This window comes from Periplaneta americana, chromosome 10 (genome assembly GCF_040183065.1).
Source record: "Periplaneta americana isolate PAMFEO1 chromosome 10, P.americana_PAMFEO1_priV1, whole genome shotgun sequence".
NCBI classification, from domain to species: domain Eukaryota; kingdom Metazoa; phylum Arthropoda; class Insecta; order Blattodea; family Blattidae; genus Periplaneta; species Periplaneta americana.
In genome coordinates, this window is record NC_091126.1 from 49,636,705 (window position 1) to 49,654,155 (window position 17,451).

Sequence of the window (17,451 nt, forward strand, 5' to 3'; positions counted from 1 at the left end):
TAACAATTGCACGAAACAGGGTCTTCTGGGAAATACTCATCTTATTTTTAAAAATCTTATTCAGTTGATTCTGTAGTAAGTATAAAAATAAAACTTAATTTGAATTTGGACTATGAAGATAATGGTGATGTTTAATGTAAAGATTATATACAATGTTTGAAAATGTTATAATCTGATATGTAAAGTGAGACTGAGAATTGAATAATCAAACAAATTAATAACATATTTTGTAATATCATAGCATTTTTTAAAACAGCATTTTAACACAAATGCCACTAAATTTTTGCTTTAGTGTTACCGCCATATAGCGTCAGAAGTTTGTATTAATACGAAAAACCAACGAGCAGTCTTCTGTGCTCGTTTTTTTTATTATTATTATTAACAGGAACATGTATGGTACAAGTTTCAGCCTGGAAAGAGATGGTTAACAAGCAGGAATATTTTTAATTGAGGTGACTGTGCTCGTTGCGAAAAACTGTAACACCACTGCCACCTGGCGAGTTAAATTCTAACTACTTAATCAATTGGAAGTCTTTGTTGGGTTAAGGGTCTAGACGCAAATGTGGTTTTGTATTTGTGTTCTCTGTGGCAGTTTATGGATACGTTGGTAGGTGGCTCTGGATTTACACTATTCAATCCATAGACAAATAACAGATTCAATCCAAGGAGTTCAAGTTGTTTCCTCTCTGTAGTATATTATCATTGTCTTTTGTCATCTTATTTGCCGTCTTACGTATCTCTGAGCTTGGTTGTATGCATATGATGAATGTGGTGTTTAGCTTGTGCAGCAACTCGATAAGTGCACGAAGTTTGCTTTGATATAAATAGGTGCAACAAACTCTAGTACGGGATGTGAGAAATATTAAATATTTACATTTAATTACCATAAAATATTATTTTTATGTATTGTAGTTACGTTACAATATATTGTCTATAAAATAAATTCCGAAATTTCTCTGGTTTGTCATTATGACAACAAAATGTTGGAATTTTAGAACATGCCTATTATAAAGAATGCTTAAAATTTAATGTATAGGAAGTCTTGTCAAGTTAAACGTGTGTTGTAAAAGGTGATACATATTTTAATACATACTGAAATTTTGTATTATATAGGCATATGCGACACATTTCCAAATACTGAAGTACCAGTAAATGGTGTGGTAAAGGGATAATGTTAGGTAAGTAATTTTAATGAGTATCATGTAATACTTCAGAGGAATGAATGTAGAATTTGTGATAAAGTATCTTGCATCAAGTTTACTGCACCCAGTAGGTGGTTTTTACATTTTACATTTATTTGCGATTAGTAATCGTGGGTAAATTGCAGGAAATTCTATATAAATTTGGAATGGTTTTACTTGTTTACATTCTATGAGTACATGCAATAGTGGAAGATATTAACATAAAGGAAGTCTTAAAAAGTTTTAATTAGCAAATCATTCTATGATTTGGTACGTACATAAAGTCTGATTGCTCAATGTTGAACTATAATTTCACACACATACATATATATAATGGTAATAATTTCGTGAATATTGATATGGTTAGCAATGTATCGGCTTCTTAGCTTTCATGTTAGTGTAGTGGATAGTGTAAGAGGGCATTCTGTCCACCTTAGCTGATTTTAAGCGCATTGTGAAATTTTTGTTATCCAGGAGTGATTTTTTCATTAGGTCTAGATATGTCATTATGAAATTAAGTTACATACAATTACTCTATTGATTTTAGTAAAAAAAGTTGGGCGTGAAGTATCGAACTTGTAATGATTATAATAAATCACTTTAGTACATCTTATATAACTAAAATAAAATGAGGCAAAAAAAAAAGAGAAGGAAAATGAAAAATGTTCTAGGTATTACTGTAACTTTTTAGTTTTAGGTGAGTAAATTCTGAGATTTATTTTAAAGTATACCCACGTTAGTACATACAAAATCTCTTTAATACATGGGAAATCACTGAGGATTTATAATGCTAAAGAAGAAATAACAGTATTCATAAAGATGCAGTTGCAGGTGTTCCATATTTCTGTATTTGGAAAAAGGATTGTTGTAAGATTATTAAAATGTAACAAGTTCACCAGGGGTGGATATAGATTTTGTTTCGGTGGGGAACAATGAAGACTCTTAAGATTACTTTAGATAATATGAAGTGTTTATTGTTTTAAAGTCAATTATTTAATTACATAGTGTTTTTACCTATCAAATAGGCCTAACGAAAGAAATCAACTACCATAACACTGAAAGAGAAGAGATGTTTTGAGTGGTATCTGGAATTTTTGGCAAGTGTCTCTAAGAATTGTGTTGAATTACTTTCTCTTGTAAATGAAAGTGAATTTCTTTATGTTATCTTCTAAAGTGACTTGCCTCACATTTTAATAGACGCTAAGGTTTTCGGACAAGCAAACATTTATGTACACGTCAAGTTGAATGTAAACAGGGTATGGATTTGTATAGTTTTAGGCCAATTAATTCAGCTGTGGGCATTACTACAAAGGAACTTCGTAGTAGTCGTTTTTATATTGAAAGAAACAAGTGGTCTAGTAGCTATAGCACTGAACTTATAATCCTGTGGTCCCGGCTTCGATTCCTGGTGTACCCCCGATTTGTAACTTGTGTTTGGCAAGCCTGTGGTCCTGATAATACAGGGGATTTCTCCGGGAGCTCTAGTTACTCTGGCATTCAAACAAATCTCCATCATTCATTTCATCGCAGATGTGGGATAGACCAGCTCCTATGGCGCACCCTAGGCAATGACTCTGTCGGTAAATTGGTCTGCATGACCGGCTTCATATGAGTAAATGACGAACATTCAAGTACCCGTCATTAGACAAAAAAATATATATATGTTGAAGGAAACAGACTTGCAACTATTTCACTTGGAATCCTGTAAAACTTGAATACTGTAGTAGGTCTGCTTAATGTATTTAACATTTAGTGTACTTTATGAATTTGGATTAATATTACTTTCTCTTGTCTTTCTATCTGTATCTTTATCGCTCTCTTGCATGCAGAAACATGTTTTAAAATAGGATTGATCTTAATTCTACCAACTGTAACATTTCATCAATCACTGATTAATCTTTCTTACATAGGAAATAGTTACACAAAGTTCACTTTGTTATGTAAAACTTCATATAGCCCATATATCTTTTGAGTAAAGTTGTTGAAAATTCACAAGTTCTCCATAATTTAATAGATAACTCAGTAATTATAGATATTTATGCAGTATGTTTGTCGGTATTACACATTCTTGTGAAATTTGAAGTAATATGAGTAAAAAAAAAAAGTAGGCAACATCAGGCAGCTACAATCGAAGCAACAATGATAAATATTAGGCCTATTTAGAGGAAAAATATTTTCAAGTATAGCTCTATTAATCAGCATAATTTTAATTCCAGTCTAGAACTTTTATATTACTCTGAATTGACTATTCACTTCTAAATTGTTACAGATCAGCAGTTGTTTTAAAAGACTTGGTCGTCACTTTCTCTCATTCTTCAGAGCATTAAAATGCGTCACACCAATGGTGAGTGAAAATTTTAAATGCATGTAGGTAAATTGTTGTAGTTCTACCAATTTAGCCTATGTTTCATATTCAAAATTAAGTTTTATTACTTTTGGTTTCTTTGTTGATAGAATTTCTCTTAGGTATGAAAATTAGTAGAAAAGCATCCTACAATTTTGTAAGATAATGACTCTTGTTTGATTTTATTACAAGTAATTAGAATTTGTAGTTTGAGAGTTATGAAAGTATATTATTGTATTCTTATAATGTTCGTAGATTTTATTTGGATTTCGTTAAATGTTGACTATAATGGGCGGAAACTGTTGCATGAATAACATACTGCAATTTTTTTTCAGCTGTTACAATTATATTTCCAATACTGTAATTAACCACATTCTGTCTTTCTTAACACTTTTGTTCTAATCTCAGAATGCTATTAACTTCACGAATATATCCATGTAATTATAATTGATTTATTCTCTCCTCGTTAGGTTCTTCATATTCATCCTCTGTTTTACATTAATCACTTTCTTCTACAGTTAATAATATTCTTTAAATCTAACTTCTTTCTTTTCCATACATTACTGATGAAAACCATATCTCAATTACATGAATTAGCAATATGTGTTCTTTAACCGTCCACACCTATGGAGTAACAGCGCGTCTAGCCGCGAAACCAGGTGGCCCGGGTTCGATTCCCGGTCGGGGCAAGTTACCTGGTTGAGGTTTTTTTCGGGGTTTTCCCTAAATCCCAATATGAGAAAATGCTGGGTAACTTTCGGTGTTGGACCCTAGACTCATTTTACCGGCATTATCACCTTCATCTCATTCAGACGCTAAATAACCTAAGATGTTGATAAAGCATCGTAAAATAACCTACTACAATATAAAAAAAATGTTCTTTAACCTGGCACTTGTCCCTGTGTGAGAATTTTGCTAAGCATGAAATTCAAATGATAATCATACCAAAATAGAAGGGATTGCAAGTATGACCCCCTCTCTAGCTGACCTTATTTTTCTTTGAACAAAACACGGTACACTGTAGGAAAAATATTTGTCAGAGGAATAACTCAGTTAAGATGGAATAATTACTATCATGTTTTAGTAAGTCATTGGCTTTCTTATCTAATTCGGATTTATTATTTCCTTTTAGAGAAGTTCCTAAACCTTCCCTTGAATGCAGGTATTTTGGCAGACAATTTACCTTTTTATAAAATAAAATAGACATGTACTTTCTGGTACACAAGCAGTTGAACATATAATAGGGATGGGAAGAATTAAAGAACGTATGGGCATTATTTTAAAAGAAACTATACAGAGAGTTCCTATGCAGACTGTTCTACTCCACCCCATATCGCTTAGCTTCCTTGGGCCATGAACTTCACACTGCCATCATTAAGGGGAGGCAGAGGTGAAATTTTCGAACAAAACTGAAGAAAATATGAAAATTTTGTTTTTTCCATTTTTATTATCTTTATTTTGATATTCCGATATTAGTTTTTGATTTTGAGCCCTTAAAAGTATGAAATTAAAACCAAGATAACTGTATTACTATATTATTCCCATAATAAACTAATACTTATCATTATTTATATACCTTCTCTGAACAAATAAATAAAAAGAAATATTGAAAATTTGTTACAATATGGTGCATGGAGCATTTTATATCAAATGATATAAAGTTTTATAAAATTATTAATATTTACAGAACTATTGTACTTAGAAAGTTGAAACTTGGTATGTCCATTACTAATAACATACTTAGTATCCATGATCAATTTCAAACAAATCGGATAAATTTTGTGGATTTTGAAATATTCACCTCTGCCTCCCCTTAAGCGGTAATTTGGTTGAATATAGTAAGTATTACCAACTTCTTTATTTCAGAGTCAAATGTTAGTGATCTTCTAGTGACTTTTACATATTAGTTCTAGGTTTTTTATACCAGGTGTCGTCGTAATTTTCTTTTAATTTGATTGGTTATAGTTGTCATTTGTTCTAGAATTTTCGTTAATTTTGAATGGATAATGACGTTATCAGTTGTTCTTGGTTGTTTGACGTGAGTGGTGTTATGTTGTGTCTGATGGCTAAAGCTATTGAAAGTTTGTCATTTTATGATTGTTGTGATTTTCTTTCGATTTGATTGGTTATAGTTGTCATTTATTCTAGAATTTTCGTTAATTTTGAATGGATAATGACGTTGTCCTGTTGTTCTTGGTTGTTTGACGTGAGTGGTGTTACATTGTAGATTTGTCTGCATTTGTCGAATGCGCATCATCATGCTTACGAAAAGGCACTTTTCAGTGTCAATAATTTATTTTGTGTGCACAAGGTTGGAATTTTGAAGTAAGAAGGAAAGGAAGGAATCCGTGTTCTGAAATTTATTAAATTTTGTGTCGATTTTGGTTTACTTCTTTCACTGGTGAATAAGGATTGTGTTGAATGTTGAGAAAACTGTTTTTCTGTGGTTTAAAGGAATTATTTACTGAATTTTGTGTAGATGTTAAGGTGTAATAAGTGTTCGAAGAGAATTTCATTTAGTGTAAAGACGTGGTTTGTTTAGGCAAAGTTGACTGTACGACAAAGTGTTGGTTTAGTTTTTTGTTGCTTGCATGGTTTAAGTTTAGATTGCCTTAAAGCCTGTGTCATTTATACTGGAAGTGAAGTGGTTGTCGATGAAGACGTCAATGAGAATTGAATTTTATTTGATAAGGTGACAAATTATTATGTTTTGTGTTTTAGTGATTTTTGGGGATAAAGTGCGGACGAAAAATGGCAGAAAAGTACTACCAACTATGAAGTTCGTATGCCACGAAACGCCAAAAAAAATCAAAGGCGAAAAATTAAATATATTTTCATTTTTTTTGGAGGGCTTCCACTTCTTTAAAAATATGAATATATATTTCATTTTTCATTTTGCGATGTTTGGTGACATTTGGACTTCGTAGTTGGCAGAACGGTTTTGGTAGTTTTCGTCAGCCATGTTGGATTTTGCCCGTCTTCTAGCAAATTACCCCTTAAGCCAACAGAACATTACTATCTGGGGCTGGTCTTCATAGGAACTCTCTGTATATTGTGATACGCCAAAAGAAAGGCTCAAGTCTTAACAAAATATATGTTGTTACTTTACTTCGCTATTTCAAAAGTTGTAATTAAAAAAAAATCCAGTGTGTCACTTGCCTTGCCGAAGTGCTGCCAGGTATATGACCACACAAGCGAGGCTGTATGTGACAATTTCTCTCAGGTTAATAAATGACATGGAATAGCAATTTTGAAAGTGTGACACACACAGATTAATACTGTATAATATGAATGCATGTTTTATTTTTTTATTTTTTAAGAATCAGGAACTTTATCCCGCAAACGTGTTTGTACATCTGTGTATGTCTTGTTAGAGCTTTAAGTGCTTTACCCTATAATTTGCCTAAATAAGTAATCCGTGTGACAGCCCATGAAGGGTCAGGGCCGAGTAGTCTTCAACTCTTAACACTTTCACCATTCCATGATGGTTTAGTATGTCTTAGTATTCTTTAGGAGAAATAATATCCTCTCTCTGCCTAATTTTTTTTTCAACATTACCAAAAACACGATCTGAAGGCATGAAACTACAGTATGACCTCTTATAGGGAAGTAATGTATAATATTGCTTAATACTTCAGAGTTCTCTAAAAATCTAGCTAGAGTCGCAAATAGAATACTGTTTTTTGTTCTGTGACGCACAAGAGTCTGTGAACAATCACAAAGTTTTTTTTTTTTTTGCCTGAAACACCCTTTCCCCTGAACTCGCTTTCCATATTTTCAAGATAGTTCACAACTCCGGATGTTACTTCATTTGCACCTCGGCCAGATTGTGTTTCTAGCCAAGTGTAGAAGTGAGTTTCAGCCTTATTCAGTGGTCTTTTATTTGAAGGGTACACGGGAAAAATGATCAAGGTCCATCAAAAATCGAAATTGAGTTAATAATGCCATCTTAAGGTACGATCACACGTTGCTACTTTTGCAGCGCTGCAGTACAAAAAACTGCGCAACTCTTGTACTGCGACGTGTGAACAACGGTGCAACCTGAAAAGTAGCGACTGCCGAACCTGCTGCCCGCTACTTTTCCATGCTGCGTGCAACTTTAAAGTAGCGACGTGTGAACAGAGTTCTCAGGGTTGCAGCCGCAGCATTTTTGATATCAGTTTTGTTGAAACTTTTGCTGCAGCTGCAACCAGTGTTACCACCCAAATGTGCCAATGATACTTTTATTGCTTGGATATATTCTAATGTTAAATGTAATGAAAATAAATTATTTGTAACAGTTATTAAATACACAACACAGTCTGAGCATAATTTGTGACGATATAATTCATTTTTTAAATTTTCCATAGCGTAGTTCCAAACAGGAGGGTTGCCAACATTGATTACGTGAATATACTGTTGGTTATCATTTAAGTATGTAGGCGTTTTTAAAAGCTTTATAGTAAAAATAATGTCAATTTCTGAATACTAGATACGACAGAAAAGCAAATAATAGATAAGGAAGCTTTCGCATGAGTTTCTTAATAATACGAACATAACCACAAAATGTATATTGAGAAGTCAATACGGAGATGGAAACCTGCAGCATGACTGCGGCTGCAAAAGTAGCGCCTTGCGTGTGAACAGACTCGCAACCTCCAGTTGCAACTTTTGCAGCACTCGGGTTGCGCAGCACGAAAAGTAGCGTGCAGCGTGCTACTTTTGGCTTACATGTGAACACGATACGCAACTTTTGCAGCTGCAGTATAAAAGTAGCACTGCAAAAGTAGCGACGTATGACCGTACCTTTATAGTGGAAAGGAAGTACTATCATGTGGTCTAGCTAGTAATAAGAAATAATCGTTCTTGACATTCCACTACGTCAATTTCTATTAAATACACACATAACAAAGTATTAAGTGCTTAAACTTTAAAATTCGTTTTTCTCTAAACTTTCTAAAATGGACCTTGATCGTTATTCCCGTGTACCCTTCATTTGTCATTTACACACATATTGTACGACTAAACTTTCCTTGAATAAAATACTTCTCCTATTGAAAGCATCGGTAGGGGCTGATTTTGCTGCATGTCAAAAACTACATCGATATTAGAATCGTCAGTTTCTTTCAAAATCTTAAAGAATTTCTCACATCTTAGCTGGTGTAATCTGTATTGAGTTTGAAATTTCTTCTTCGTTTCTAAATCTCTTACTGTCTTAGATTCTAGTAGTAGTAGTTTACATGTGGAGCATGTGTCCGAATGAGGATTTCCGAAACCAAGGTTAAATTTAGAATAAAATGTGTTTTTGAATTTCGAAAGTGAGCATTTAGGTCTCTTTTCCTGTTCTCATTCCCGACAGAAGTGACCAACATTTCATTAATGTTAAGCTCAAGTGGCAAATATTTCCAGTGGAGCTGTTACGACTATAATGTTTTTTCCTACTTGTATTTTAGAATGTGTGTAATAAAACATCTTCAGTGACATTTTCCTGTTCAACCATTTTTCGGGATCCACCACGGTTTTCTTTTAGGCGAGGTTCCAGTCTTTAGGAAGTTTCTTCCAATCCGAGCAAGTCTGTCTCGCGACACCCCTTCAAGTAAATATGTGCACTATTTGTAATGTATTAATTAAATTAATCGAGAGTCATATTTCATTCCAGCCATATATTTTAGGAGTAAAGTTGGCCTGTATTTATTATTTAACTTACCTAATATATCTTGGAATGATTTAGCACATACATAGACCAAGTTGCCGCCATCTTGCTTCAGTAAATATATGGAGACTTCCTTCAGACTCCTTTTTTATAACAGCTTAGATTAACAGAGGGTAGATTGTGTCTTCTGTTAAAATTATGAATGTTTTTATTTGTACTGAATGTATCTTGGTTTTTAATGTGAAATATCATTTGGGGAAAGAATGGACTCACAAGGTAAAATCAAGATTTCTTAATCTCGGAAAATCATTTTACATGATGTCCTTTCATGCACACCAGCCATTATACTTACAGCTTTCTTTTGTAAAATAAATATGTGTATAGCTTTAGATGAGTTGCCCCAGAATATTAATCCATATTTCATTATAGAATGAAAATATGCAAAGTATGACATTTTAAGAGTGCTTTTATCGCCAACAGAAGATAAGGATCTTAATGCATAACAGGCTGGAGAATACAATACAACCCCATTACAACCAACTGATGATGTTACAGAAATGGTGATAATGACGTAATATTATATTCCCGTCAAGTACCAGCATTACTAATTAGATGGGGTCTTTGTGTGAGAACAATATAAAGACGAAAATTGACATTTAGATAATAAATACGGCAGAGTTCTACCGATGTTCTGCGAAATACGAAACGAAAAAATATAAAATCGTTAATAATTTAAAATATAATATGGAGATAGGCCTATAGAGTAGAGCTGAAGACTCTGTTACTTGCTTGAGTTCTTGCATTCTCTTAGAAGAATGCTGATAGGAGCTACACAGTCTTGTTAAAATTGTAGTCAAAATGTTCAATGTACTTTCCATTCTTCAAAGAACTCAATGTACTTAAATTTAAATTGTGTGCTATACAATGTGGAGTTACATAAAAAATAAATGGACCACCTAAGTTCCAGATACAATGCATAACGCATGTGCAGTAAACAAAAGCACCTGTATATATGCTATTTGTGGACAGTTTTGCGAAACTTGTTACCTACATTCAGGAGGACTGCCATCAAGACTTTTGTCTGGTGCTGTACGCCTATTACATGATTCACTCTCATTTTCAGAGCCAATCATAGTTGCTGCAGTCGCAGTGCAAATGCCAATTAACTTAATATAATCATATGATAACTATTTCGAAAGTATGTATTTCTAGCATTTAAAGTCCAGGTTGGTTTATGTTGGCACAGGCAGTTAGAAAATAAAATTTTTGTTACCAACAACCTGCTTCCATCCGTGTTTGCAAATCCCTCATGAAGGCTTAGAATTTTCAAACCTTTCTCCTAAACTGCTATGCTGCTTCAGTCAGCTGGTTGTTATCAGTTGTGGTGTTCACATTTTAAGTTATTTTAGTTTTTGAGTTGAAATAAATTTTAAACATCATGAATCCGTAAATACATAATATGGTATATACTTTTTTTATTTAATGTCGATATTTTCACTTGTGTTTGATTTTTAAAGCTGGTGTTGGAAAAAAAAGACAAAGCTACTATGAATTGGTAGGGATGGTTCTGCCACTGCTTCATCCAGTGGCCATATAGCAACACCAAAAGATACATGCCAAGAGGCTACGTCAACAATGCGTGCAAATGAGAGGGTGAGTATGTCATTCTCTTTCTAAAAATTCTGTGCCAACATGACCAACTGTACTTTAAGCAACCACATGCAATTTTATTGCACTCCCAAGTGACGTAGGCTAAGTGAAAGAAGGGTCATTCCATGAAAACTCACACACTATGACAACATTTGACCAACACTACCTCCAATTTTTTCTATAACTTGGTGAACGAATTCATATCATACTGTGTGTGTCATGTGGCTAGGTTTGGTGATATGATATTTGGTTTTGTAATTTCAGGGTGTTCGAAGCCACCATTTCAGCGTAAAAATTTCACCATAACATATATTTTTGTAAATAATTCTGTTCAGTTTTCGTGCGGTTTTATGCAAACTGTTAAGACGTATAGATACAATTTAAAATGTTATAATTATTATTATTAAATCTCACCAAAATAAAATATGGCCCTACTTATTTTCAGATCATCTGATATTTGTCTCGATTTCTTCTTTAAGTTTCGTGTTTTTATAGTTTTCATCCTGTGTATCTTATAAATAGGCCTATGGGTGACATCGTACAAGTTCGATGAGTTTCTGACTAATAAATTATCAGCCAACTTTCCTCATTGTCAATAAAAGCAATACAATTCACCGCCACATGTGATATTACTTTTTCATCTTTTTCTGCATTTAGTCGTCAAAAAGAGTATAAATATCAACATCTTTGATAAATGTGTCAAGAAAATTCGCTGAACTACTGATTCCAGTGAGAAACTCGCTTGAGGTTTTTGCCTTGAACGAGAATCTCTTCCAGTATGTGGGCGTCCGTTTGTATCCATGTTATCAAACTTTGACTTTTCTCGGTACGCATTAGAGATGGGTAAAATAAAAGCTGGAACAGTTTTTTTAAACTGTTTCATAATTGAAACTTTGTGAAATAACCTGTTCCAAAGAATGTTACACTACTCCAGTGATCACTTCAACATTCCATATGGTTCCAAGAGATAAACAGTTCAATTTCAAAAGAGCTTCCCTGTTCTTTGCTGTCTTCAAAGACCACGTGTAATGCTATCATCGACCTCCAATCGAAAGTAGATATAATATCAATGTTCCACATGGCCTTCATGCAACAGTAGCCTGTGTAGTACCACATAATTTAATTGTACGAATCAAATTCCCTAATAAATGTGATATTAATTATTATTATCCACCCATTGATGGAGAATATGTTCATGGTGCCCAAATATAGTGTTAATTATTAATATACCGGGAAAAATATTATCGGTTAATGTCTTATTGTTATTAAACTCTCCTAGGTTTATATGCGTTATTTTTACTAAAATGGATTCGTTTTGAATTGTAGTTATTTACTGTACTCTTTAACAGTAACCTACGAAAAACGACTTTCGTCATCATAATACACTGAACAGCTTATTTAAAGACGATTCAAGGGCTTTGAAACATGTTCCTGAAGCAGATGAGAAAGTAAAACAGAACATTTGGCACTGATGTTGTAAATATATTCTTATGAAACTGTTATTTTGGAACAGCTTCGTTCATGAAACAGTTACAGCACAGTCTAGTATATAGTCACGAAGCTTGGGATGAGTTTTTGCATTTCTCGCGATAGTTTCTAGCCGCTTGGAGCACTGTGAGTACTAGGAACAATAGACTGTGCCACTGCCATCATGATCTAATACAGGCCGTAAGATAGACCATGTCCATGTGACTCGCTTAACCCAATCACGAAGGGCGGCATTTCAACCATATAAATTAGTTGGAATCAATGGCGGCTCCTGCGTATTTCTTAAGAGGAGGAAAGAAATTAACAGCACGAAATGACACCTTCTTGAATGAAACATGCTACAAATTAGCCTACATGCATACATGTAAGACCAGGTAGTGTTGGGGTTGGCCTTCCCTTCTGTATAGCAATAATCTGTTCTTGTAAACTGAATTTCCTAAATTTTCCAAAATATATTATGTTTTCACTTCCATTCATTGTTGAATAATTGCACAAATTAACAATTACAAGGAAATTCACAACCTCACAACGTTTTTCGAGCACATTACAGCATTACACGTATTGGAAGAGATTATAGCTACTAACACATAATCGGAACCGTTTTACGGAAATGGGAATGGGAAATAATCTGAGGAAAGTGAGAACACTGCACCCACCCACGTGGTCTGTGTTGCCACATATACATTTTACAAGTTCAGTATCACATGCTTTTGAAGAACGTCAGTTCTTGTAAAGTCATACTACCATTATTGTTTAAAGCTGCTGGTGACCGATTAATTTTTTATGTTAAAATAATACAGTTTGGAGTATCTACTTTCAATTTCAAATATATTTATACAAAACTGACAACTTGGCTGTTGCCCTGTCTAGTAGATAATGAATGGAAGTGAATTTCAGGGGCCAAAGAGATCTGTGATACTAACGTAGAACTACTTCCTCTTTGTTTTATATAAACTCAACTTTAACTTTCAAATATCCTTGAAAGTTTGAATCCATGAATAGTAGCCTACATAAAGTGCAATGAATAATATTTTTGATTTATAATTTCAAAAAAAAAAAAAAGCTTATATGGTGTCTTTCATAGCTTTGCGTTAAAACTGTTTTTATTGTGCCTCCTCCTAGATGTGTTATAGTCTGGTTGAATGCAAGATCGTTACATGGCAGCGGTAGTGAGCTTGCTGCACGACAGTCGGTTTCTATTTCCCGCCCATGCGCTGATTCAGAGGAGGATCTCCTCCCTCTCGTTCATTTACTTGCTTCAAAACTCTGCTTCTTTCTTTGGCCGCTAGTGCGCTGTTTTCTATGTGTGTTAACTACAGTAAAGGAGGAATGGATTGGTTTTCCTCCATACAAACAATCTCGCATCTTTCTCACAGTTATCTAGCAGCACATGAGCTTGCGTCGTTTAAAACTCGTTCAACTGAGGTTTTCTTATGGCTGTGAACTTAAAACTTATCGAATCTTCCTCGAATTTCAAGGCACATATTTTATTTGGCATTTACTTTCAAAAGAAGAAAAATGTGAGGAGGACGTTCCTCCCTTCCCTCCTCGAGGAACCGCCACTGGTTGGAATGCATTAATAGTAACGTATATTCCTCTAACTGTAGTGTAATTGCATTAATAAAATTTAAAACAATATTAATAACGCGGTAGATTCTGCGTGAAGACTTCCTAGTGAAAGGGTATAAGGTTTGTTTCAGTACTGTTCAGAATCGATTCTGAACTATCTGCTCATGCGCATAGCTCAATGTGCGTTGCAACAAGACTAGAACTGATTCCGAACCGATACTGAACTCCCAGTTCCCTGTTACAACGTGCTTTAGAACTCGTTCGGAACGAGTGAAATTGGTTCTCGATTAAGAGCAGAACCTGGGAATTCTGAATTGCTGACGCATTCGCAGATGATTTAATCTAAGTTACGGCCCTAGTCACGGGTTACCGTGAAAATGCTTCGAGACTAGGCAGGTTAAAAAAAATCCGTTATGATTGATTTGGAAGGTGATAGCGATATATTTTATGACGAATTAAGTTCGGAAGATGAATATAACTTTAATATGAGAAGAAACCCGAAGACCATGAAAGAACAGTTCAAGAAACGTTCCAACAACGTAAAATCCCTGTACTAGTTCTGACACTGCACACAATTGGCGCATGCGTTGAGAGTAGTTCGGAACGCGTTCTGAATAATTGCTTGTTGAAACAAGCTCAATACGTAGAGAATATGCATCCATAGATAGTTGCTAATAGTGAAGAGGTAACGTGCTCTATTGTGATCATTGTTCGACCTGTGATTCCTCATTTATGATCGCGGTGATCTTAGACAGTGAAACAGTGATTGAATTGCGAACTTGGTCGAGGTGAACACTGAACAGTTCATTCTTCTCCGCTCATCAGAGCGTCTCACTGCGATGTTTCAGTGCTCTCGATATTTCGCACGTGGTAGGAGAGGGCGAGAAAATGTTGAGGTTATGTGTTTGTACTTTACAGAAGTCAAGTTTAAGGACAATACTGAGATGTAAGTACAGAATAGGCGTTTCGTCATTTTAAACAACAGATGAAAGGTTTGAAATATATATCAATTTAATCTTAAACAAACTGAACATTTGTCATCTGGTCATCCGATATAATGATTGTCCATTTGATCTTGTCCAGTATTCCTGAATGAAAAAAACGGAAAACTGTTCATTTTGTTATAATTCACACGTCATTCAGAAGATGAATGAAAAACTATTTTCTAAATCATTGTCATATTTGGTAAAATTTTGTTATTGTTGTAATTTAATTAGCTGAATAGTGCAGCCAATTAACGTCACTGTTTAAAATAATGGAATCCATTCATTCATTCATTCATTGTGTTCTGCCCAAGGACAGGTCTTTCACTGCAAACCCAGCATTCTCAAGTCATTCCTATTTTCTGCCTTCCTCTTTGTCTCCTCATATGATCTATATATCTTAATGTCTCTGTCATCTGATATTTTCTTCTGCCCCGAACTCTTCTCCCATTTCTCCCTGGTTGAGTGTTAGAGAAGGCCGTATGGCCTTAACTCTGCCAGGTTAAATAAATAATAATTATTATTATTATTATTATTATTATTATTATTATTATTATTATTATTATTATTTACCATTCCTTCCAGTGCATTCTTCAGTAGGCAAGGAATCAATTAAGCAATGCAAAATCCTGCCAGATTTTCGGCTGTTGGTTGACAATACATATTTTTTCGGTTTTAAAAAATTGCAATCTGCCAGGATCAGCCTGAAATCTACTGAGTTGGCTACATTGAATGCATTATTAAAATCAGGCGTTCACAGTTCGCGAGCGTAGTTGTTCCCAGTGTTGTTACTAGGTAGCATAAGCACAGCAGCGCAGCGCATGCAGTGAGAAAAGAACGTGAACTGTGTCAGGTGGTGAGCAGTTTATCCCTCGAACTGTGATCACTGTTTAAAGAGCTGCTTAATCACATGTCAGTGATTTTCTGATTATCACTAGTTGCTAACCACTAGGATCTCTACTATCGCCTCATAACAGACAATGCGAAATAGTACTTGTACAGTCTATTGTTCCTAGTATCCTCAACAACTCAAGCTTCGTGACTAGATACTAGAATGTGCCTATAATATTCTTATTGCGTGAAGAACACAAGATTACTGTATACGCAATGCCAGGGACGAAGAGGAGGGGGAGGAGGAGACATAACAAAGGTGATAACCATTACTTGGACCTTATAATGTTTTGTTTTATACAATTTACATTCATAATAGTATCTTCTGTTCTTAGAGTTTTGCGTCGTTATTTTATTCATGAAACTTTTTCGTAGGTACCAGTACCGGTACCTGCATTTGATGTTAATGTCATCGTTTGTGCTTGAAGGAGTGGACTAACGTTCTTTCATGTTGCTTTATATTTTGATGTTGGCCGTATTATTCTTTTCGGACCAGAATAATGGGATTGGCATTCACTTGTCATTTTTACGCGAAGCACTTGTCACTAATCTATTTCTTCAAACCCTGCTTAACCTTAAAACTGACAATGGAGCTACTTGTCATTAATGGTGAAGAGAGCCCATTATGCTGTTCGTTATTTGCTATTTCCACAAGAACCAACAATCGGTAATTCTACAGAAGAACTAGACCAATGGAGTCACCATATTTCTTTAACAATTGCGTGCTACGAATATTGCATAGTATTAAACATACTTTTTTTTTTTTTTTTTTTTTTTTTTTTTTTTTTTTTTTTCCCCCCCCACTTGCGTGCTCTAGAGGTCCATGTACAAATTTTGGACAGAGGGTGTTTAGGGGTCTTGGCCATACCAGAGAGAAAGCATTTTTAGTGTCAGTGGAGATAGATATTATTGTTGCAGGAGGTCATATTTCGACATAACAATCGGTTACCATTACTTTTTAACTTCACTGTAAAATATGCCATTAGGAAAGTTCAAGATAACACAGAGGATTTGGAATTGAATGGGTTACATCAGCTTCTTGTCTGTGCAGATGATGTGAATATGTTAGGAGAAAATCCACAACTGATTAGGGAAACCACAGAAATTTTATTTGAAGCAAGACAAAGTATGCAAGTATGTCTCGTGATGAGAATATTGTACGAAATGGAAAAATAAAAATTGGAGATACAGCCTTCGAAGAGGTAGAAAAATTCAAATATCTTGGAGCAGCAGTAACAAATATAAATGACACTCGGGAGGAAATTAAACGCAGAATAAATATGAGGATTGTGTGTTATTATTCGCTTGAGAAACTTTTGTCATCTAGTCTGCTGTCAAAAAATCTGAAAGTTAGAATTTATAAAACAGTTATATTACCGGTTGTTCTGTATGGTTGTGAAGCTAGGACTCTCACTTTGAGAGAGGAGCAGAGATTAAGGGTGTTTGAGAATAAGGTTCTTAGGAAAATATTTGGAGCTAAGAGTGATAAAGTTACAGGAGAATGGAGAAAGTTACACAACACAGAACTGCACACATTGTATTTTTCACCTGACATAATTAGGAAAAATTAAATCCAGACATTTGTGATGGGCAGGGCATGTAGCATGTATGGGCGAATCGAGAACTTCATATAGTGTGTTAGTTGGGAGGCCAGAGAGTAAAAGACCTTTGGGGAGGCCGAGACATAGATGGAAGGATAATATTAAAATGGAT

The 17,451-nt window shown here is 34.6% G+C and overlaps 1 protein-coding gene across 7 annotated transcripts in view; it reads left to right on the top strand.

Annotated features, from left to right (window-relative positions):
* The first annotated feature begins 737 nt into the window (after positions 1-737).
* Positions 738-17,451, top strand: part of LOC138707659 (E3 ubiquitin-protein ligase SIAH1A-like) — a 53,435-nt gene continuing 36,721 nt past the window's right edge. The window contains exons 1-3 of one of the 7 annotated variants that reach the window (XM_069837378.1): positions 738-852; positions 1,114-1,178; positions 3,451-3,525. The gene's annotated coding sequence lies outside the window, so the exon portion shown is untranslated. Of the gene's footprint in view, positions 1,179-3,450; positions 3,526-10,674; positions 10,811-17,451 lie in introns of all 7 variants that reach the window. The other 6 variants (XM_069837380.1, XM_069837379.1, XM_069837382.1 and 3 more) reach the window with 6 other exon arrangements.